Raw genomic sequence first — 8,173 nt, forward strand, 5'->3', positions numbered from 1 at the left:
TTTTTTTTTTCAGTGGTGTCAGGGATTCCAGTGGCCCAGGCCACCCTCCTGCCCCTAGCCTTCACTCCGGGATACCGAGAAGAGAAAAAAGTCTTGTTCTCCCTCCCTTCCCCATTCTCAGTCACTCCCTCCCCTCTCCTCCCCCTTTCCCTTTATTTAGGCGCAAGAATGCTGCAGGAAACTCCGAGCTCGCCGAAGTTCAGGTCATCTCCTGTTTTTTTGATGGGCTCAAACTCGGACTAAATGAGCGGATGTGCCTGTGAGATTGGTCCCCAAAATAGAAGCGGCTTTAGTATTTTAGGATACAGCAGAAATCCTTATTTCTTCCGGAGAAAAACTTTATAATGACTCCTAGCACTTCCCCTTTCAATATTTGTGCAACTTTATCTCCACCGACAAGTTGCTCGGGTGACGCAAATCCGCCCTTGTGTATTACAACTACCAAAATAAATGCACGGAAATCAATTCCCTTCTAGTAATGAAAGCATAAATATACAGCCACGACTTTCCCCTTTAATCTTCGCTTTCCGAGCGGCTCCAAGCCGCGGAGAAATAACTGGCGGGGAGCTATTTAGACGGGCTAGGAGACCCCCGGGGCGTCGCGGGAGGGGGAAGAGAGCCAGTGCAGGCCAAGACGACAAGTGCTGGGAAGCCAGCTGAGAGCGAGGGAACCTTACCTAACGGAATCACCCTCGACCAGTCTAGACGGCGCGGACTCTAGACTTGGAAAACAGAATTGCTCCACATTGAGGAAGCAAAGAGAGTGGAGGTTATTACAGAAAGGGTTTAGTCTCAGAATCCAATTTCTCCGGAGCCTGGCTACACAGGACATTGAAAATGAGAATAGTGACAGTAGTTTGGATAATTCGAGCAACGCCCTCCCTGATCCATGCCCCACACACTATAGAAAATACGTATATTGGAGAGAGACGAACTTTTTTAATAGATTGTACATACTTCTTCCAACATCAATTGCCTATGAGACACACCAAAAGAGTGTCCTGGGATGAAGCAGATCAGGATAAGAGATCTGCATTCTTAAGGTTTAGCATACAAAAAGCAATCCTGCATTTGGTAAAGTTATTGCAGTTTTCCCACCCCCAGCCCCGGCTGCCCCGTCAGGGGTTCCCAGCTTTCTTTGGCATTCAAGATTTTCAGGTCCACCAAATGAGACATAAAATATGCTTTCGACCCAAAAAGTCCAGGGTGAATCGAGTTCTATTCACCGAAGTATTTATTACCTAATCATAAGCATGCAAGGGTTAAACTGGACACATTCCATATGAGCTTTCAAAATAACAATACTGATTAAAACAAATCTAAAAACACCATTACGTAGGTAATGAAAGAAACAAAATCATTTTAATGTCTGTAGCGAAAGGCATAGGAACTAGACCGATGATTTCGTTCGGATAAAAAACTCTGTCTACCAAAGCAAGTCGATCCCTTCTTTGTAACTCATAGTCTTTGAGAGTTGCCTAGAGCGCCTAGAAATTAAGTGATTTCCTCAGTCAGGGGCAGAACTTGAACTCAGGTTTTCCAGATTTCACAGCCAATTCTGCCCATCAGAAGAAGAAGAAGAAGAAGAAGAAGAAGAAGAAGAAGAAGACCGGGGTGGGGGGAGGGGAATGATCCGCTAATGTTTATTGACTGATTGGCTGAAATGTCATTAATCTGCTTGCACTTTGCGTATCACCCTGCTGGATGCCTTTATTGATGGATGTTTATTGCTAAATGTGCTTAGGGTCTCCCACATATACATAGATAAATACCGCAAAAGCAGCAATTTCTTTGTTGCTCTGAGGTCCTTCAATTATACTTACATTACCACTGTCTAGAAAAATTCTAAAGCAGAATGGAGCCACAAGCAAATTTCAGAATCAACTACATCCCCCCCTGAGATTCTAAATCGAACTAAAGTTTGAGTGCAGGGGAATGGCAGAGTATGAAGAGGAAGATAGAACTCTAATTTGACATGACCCATTTGCTGTAAACTTGAAGTGGGGCTCTGGTGCATGTATGTCTAAGTAGGGGAATAAAAACTCATCTGCATTAAGTATGTTCCTTACTCTCGAACTCTGCATACAATATCTAGTTACAGAGTTTCAGATAGCTATTTGGGTCTGTCCTTTTTCCTTTATCCCACTTCCTTTCCTCTGATACAGAGTTTTAGTTCCTTGTGTTATGCATTTCTTCAACCATTCAACAAACAATTTATAAACTACCTACAGTTTGAAGAGAACTTTGCTATTTTATGGGGAAAGGACAAAGTTTAGATAAGGCATCCATAGACTCTCCTCTCATAAAACTTACACTGGTGTTTTATGATAATAAAATGTATCTGATGAGCACATTAAGAGAGGTACAGGATAACATGCTATGTGGGATCCTAGGAGGAAGATTGCTACAGGTCAGGGGCAATAAGGAAAGATTTCATGTAGGAGATAGTATTTGAATTGCCTAATTAATAATAATAGCTAGCGTTTATCTAGCACTTTAAAACTTGCAAATCATTTTACAGGGGCAGCTAGGTGGTGAAGTGACTCTAGGCCTCCTGTTCGCCTCCTTTTCCTCAAATGTAAAATGAACTGAAGAAGGAAATGGCAAACCACTCTAGTGTCATTGTCAAGAAAACCCCAAATGGGGTCATGAAGAGCTGGACACAACTCAACAACAACAACAAATCACTTTACAAATATGATCTCATTTTATCCTCACTACAACCCTGGAAGGTAAATGCTCTTATCATCCCCATTTTACATATGAGGAAATTAAAACATAGAAAGGTTGAGTAAACTTCCCCAAGGTCACACAGCTGGTAAGCTTCTAAGGCTAAATTTGCACTCAGGTCTTCCTGACCAGGAGCACTACTGTGTCTACTCCACCACTTAGCTGGCTCTTTGAAGAATGGCTAGGAATTCAACCTACAGAAGCAGAAGCTGGGGTCATAGTGAGAAGGCATCAGATCTCATTCCTTTCTCTACTAGCTTGCCATTAGGGGTGTGGAAAAGTGAAAGCAAAGTAGACATTTTTTGCCCTAATCATTAATTAAGGAGTTGGACATCAAGAGAAACTACCATAGAAACCTATAGCAAAAAGCTTGTTATTTTACAGATTTAGATACGTTGTCTGTCAAATCATGTTCTCCAAAGGAACAAGCAGAGAGTATGGTAGTTTTGATACAGGTTGCATGGTGGGTTTTAATTTCCGTCCCCCAAATTCAGTTACAAAGATTTCCATTGTATTCCTGGGAGGTCTCATTCTTGTGATTTAATCCTAGTTCTCCCCTAGCATCATGAGGATTTGCCTACTTAAATTGGATGTGTTGCTTGATTTCTTGAGAGTCTGAGGTTTTGGTTCGCCTCTAGTGAATGTCACCTGTTGAACCACCAAGTTGAATGTTAAGAAGAGGGAATCACTGGTGAAAATTTTCTGTCAGAACAAGAGACCAATATTTAGGAGAGGGAAAGAAATAAAAGTAATTCCCAAGGAGAAGGAGCAATGATAAGGAAAAAGAAAATTCCTTCCTTCCTCCTCCCTCCTTCCTTTTTTCTTTTTTCTTCTTTTCTTCCTTCTTCTTTCCTCCTTTCCTCCTCCCTCCTCTTTTTTCTTTCTTCCTTCCTCCCTCCCTCTCTTCTTTTCTTCCTTCTTTCTTTTTCCCAAACAAGTTTACCAAAATGAGCTCGGGGAATCCCTGAAATCCATTCTGGTGGTTGATGAGGATCTGAGGTCAGGAAAGTTTGCCAAAAAGGGAAGAGATCAGGGAGCTGGATAAAACAGAGTGGTGGAAATGTTGGAATGGAAGGAAACAATGTGGAGGGAAAGGGGTAGCAGCTGCCTTGTGAAAGTGAGAGAGAAAAGTAATTAAGACCCAGAGACAACAGAAAGCAAAGAAACCAGGGTTACTGGAATATGAGACCAGGAGAATCTGGAGGCAGTGAGGTCGCCTCCAGGTACTCCTGAGCCCATGACAGAGTGGTTTTTCTGAGTTCTTGCCTCTTCTCCCTGGGGCAGTGGGCAGTTGCATTGCTTTCAGATCAGAATAAATCTTTATATACTTTCTAAAACCTCTAATCCTCTATTCCTGCTTAGCCTCTGGCCACACTGGCTGCACCCCCTACGCAGCTCAGAGCTTAGCAATAACCAAGCTTGTTAGGGGGAGTTTGTTAGATTCCCAAAGGGGCCCCTGGCCCCATTAAGTCTGGGAATGGGGTCAGGTTTGCACTTCTCTGGAACCGACAGCAGGGGTCTGCCCATCTCATCTGTCTCTCCTCATCCAGTTAAAGACCAAGAAAGAGAATGTCTATGACCGAAAATTATTCTCCAGCGACATCTGCTGGATGTTTTCTAAAACATCCTTCAGCGACACCCTTTTCCAGAAGGTGCTGGAAAGTGACTTTTCCTTTTGCAAAAATTGGGGGGGAGGGGACAGAACCTAAAAATTAACTGTGACCAGCAGCTGTTTCCTCATCTGACAGCATAGAATCATTCTTTATTAGATACTTTTAAAAATCAGACAGGGTATCAAAGGATTCATATTCAATTCAATCCAAAAGACATGTATTAACAGTGTACTAAGTACAAGGAGCTGTTCTGGGCACTGAGAATTTTTCAAATAGATAGAACACTCTCAAGGAGCTTAAAATCCCATGGTACAATATAGTAATTCTTGGAAATCGTATTATCTAGTGAAACAGAAGCAGTTCTTTGAATAGCACAGGACAAATGGAGCTTTGTCCCAGGAGGCCAACATCTAAGGGGGCATGACTCCTCCCTGTGATCACCAGTCTCAGGACTTCTTATGGTCCTCCATCAGCCCATGCTACCATATAGAATAGGTACAAACCAGGCTGATACTCACAGGCCCTATTATCCAATACCAGACACCTCTGCTTGGACTATCTTCCATGCAATTACTTCCTGCCACCACCACCAGCACCCTCTTCCAGTCTCAACTTTGTTTTGCCCCAAGTGAAATCATTCCTATGTGTAGTACCATATGTCCAAAGTGAAGTTGAAAGATATGTAAATTTTCATACTGAGAATGCTCTATGTATCATCAGGGAGAAAAACTACTCTAATATCCAGCTAGATGAATTTTATGATGGACTAAATAACCTAATCAGATTGAGAAGCCCAATGTGCTATGGGGACATTCTCCTGCTTCTGTCAATTCTAGATTCAGCTCAGCCTAACCATTTACCAACTCATTCTCACCACTGTGTACTGCACTTAAAGTTTTCACAAGGAAATCTCAGGATTTTGTTTAACAGTGGAATATTCCCCAGTGAAAATAATAAAGGGAGGAGAGGAGGCCACTCTGTTCTCTCCACTGTGGTGTTCACTCAGTATAAATCCCTTATCATTTTTATCAATATTTGGGGGGGTTTGCTCTTGATAGAGGGAACATTGGTGTTACCAAGTCTCTCCTCTAAAGGACATCTTGGACATTTAATTAAATTTCATTGATACCTTCTTTTCCATAGTATTTTATTTTCCGTTTTCCCCAAAACCTTAAATAGTTTAAAACATTAGCAATGTCATCAGTGTGCATCTCTGTCCAAGAAACAACCCCCTCTATCCATTAGTAGATGGTTTAATGAATTGCTGTGTCCAAAAAAAATTCATCACATGGCCAACCTCTGCTGAAGAACTCCTCCAAGTTTAGCCAAATTGATCCTCAGATAAATAGTTAAGTCCTAAGGCTATATTGAGATCCTTCCAGCTTGATGTAACCTGATAGAGTTTAAGCATTACTGGCCTAGCCTTGGTAAATCTTGGATCACTGATAATGAAGCAAGACATTAGGTCCTCAAATACCAGTATGTCCACCTCGATGGTATATGGGAAGGCATATGTGTGTATGTGGGGGGAGGAAGGGAAGAGGAGGATAGTTCTTAGCCATTATCTGCTACAATTTAGTTGAAATGGGGAAAATATATACTTTTTTAGCCTACTTTTGGGGGCATAGTGACATTTGGGGAAGAGACAATCTTGGCTTGCAGGTGGGAAGAGGAAACTCAAGTCGACTCAACAGAGACGACAAGGAAGAATGAACTTTATAGCTATCGTGGAAGTGATCAGTATGCTGAGAGATAAACTACGAGAAAGCTATCAGAAAACTTGAGTTGACCCTGAGCAGTGCAATCTGGAAGAACAGTGCCAGAGACCTGTAGCTCCAAAGCAGTGAAAGCTCATTAAAGGGATTAGACTAACTGGAGGACCTCTTCTGCTTCCTGCTAAGGCCACTTTTCAATCTTCTGATTAGCTCTGCATTCTTGCTTTTGTTCTGGATCTGTTACTTTCCATTTAGATATACTATAAAAACTTGTTGGCCAGCAAAAATTGCAAAATATGTGTGTAAGCTATTTAAAGCTTACAGATAAGGAAAAGGGAGAGCAGAGTCAAGATGGTGGAGTGAGAAATAGCAGCTTTGACCCAGTTTGCCCAAAACCTCTTCCACAATGACCTAGAAAAAGTGTGAATTCTGAGTGGCAAAACCAAGAAAAGTCACAGTGAGTCTTTTTTATTCCAGCTCAGGGCAGCTTAGAAAGATAGAGAGAAATCTGCCAACACAGGGGTGGAGGCTGGCCAGCAGTACAGCACATCAGCAGAAGTGGCTCTGGGCTTTGGCAGTAGTAACAGCAATAGGGAGCAGCCCAGCACCCAAGGATGATAAGGGGACTGAACTCCTGGTCCAGAGAGCAGAAACAGGTGCCATCTAGCAGCTCTGTAGCCCATTACCCAGTTCCAGATCATGGTTCCAGGGGAGAGAAGAATGGTTGCAGTCATGCAGGAGCAGGGACCCTACCTGTGTAAAGAACAGAGTGCAGACCAGGAGGGCAGTAGCCAGAGTCAGCTCCAGATTCACCACATTGGAAGCAAGGAAAATTTATAGGACTCCAAACTGAGCTGTGAAAGTAACAAAAAGATATAAAGACAGAAAATCATGCCAGTCATTCCTCCTTCCCCAGAGGTGAGCAGAGCTCAACTCTATCATAGAATCCAAAGTTAAGAATTAGGCTGGAAAAGTGAGCAAACAAACAAAAGAAGAACCTGACCATAAAATCTACTATGGTGACAGGGAAGCTCCAGACACAAACTCAGATGAAGACAATTACTTAAAAACATTTAAAAGAAAACCTTGAAAGAAAATTGCACTTGACACAAGCCCAATAAGAATTCTAAAAAACTGAGGCAACTAGGTGGTGCAGTGGATAGAACGTTAGCCCTGGATTCAGGAGGACCCAAGTTCAAATCCTACCTCCCCTCTCAATCTTATTCTTTTCATCTCTATAAAGTAATAACACTCCTTCATTCTCGGTGTCTAACTGATTAAATAACACTGGATTTTTTTCTTCAAAATGTTTCTCAGATTGGCCTTCTTTCAGTTTTCACTGCCAATAATCTGTTTCTCTTCACTTCAGAATTGATTTGCTTCAGTCTTCTTTTTAATTACTTTATTAGAATTACTTCAGCATCTAATCAATCTTCCTACCTCTATTCTATCCACACTTTAATACATTTTATATATAATTGCCAAGCTAATTTTTCCTAAAACCTTATTTCAGGAAATTTAGTGTTAGTTTTCCTAAAAGTTTCCTAAAACATTATTTTTGTTGTCAGTACCCTGCTCAAGAAACTATGACATCCTGTCACCAGTTCAAATCCAGCCTCAGACACATAATACTTCCTATCTGTGTGACCCTGGGCAAGTAACTTAACCCCATTGCCTAGCCAAAAGAAGAAGAAGGAGAAGAAGAAGAAGAAGAAGAAGAAGAAGAAAGAATTCTAGAAGACCTAAAGAAGCATTTTTTTAAATGCAACAAAATGATTTTAAAAAAACAAGAGTGGTAAAGGAAAAATTGGGGGAAAATGAGAGGTATACAAAAAAAACATGAAAAGAAAAGTAACAACTTAATAAAAGAAGCATCAAAAATATTGAAAAAAAATAACTCCTTAAAAATTAAAATTGGCCAAATGGTAAAAGAAGCACCAAAAAAACACTGAAGACAATTCTTTTTTTTTGAAGATAAGTATTTAAAAATAAGAATTGATCAAATTGTAAAAGAAGTACAAGACTTCACTGAAGAAAATAACTCCTTAAAAGTTAAAATTGGTCAAGTGGAAGCTAATAGCTCTGTGAGACATCAAGAAACAATAAAACAAAGTA

This window comes from Vombatus ursinus, unplaced genomic scaffold, assembly GCF_900497805.2.
Source record: "Vombatus ursinus unplaced genomic scaffold, bare-nosed wombat genome assembly UNPS02014798.1, whole genome shotgun sequence".
Classification (NCBI taxonomy): domain Eukaryota; kingdom Metazoa; phylum Chordata; class Mammalia; order Diprotodontia; family Vombatidae; genus Vombatus; species Vombatus ursinus.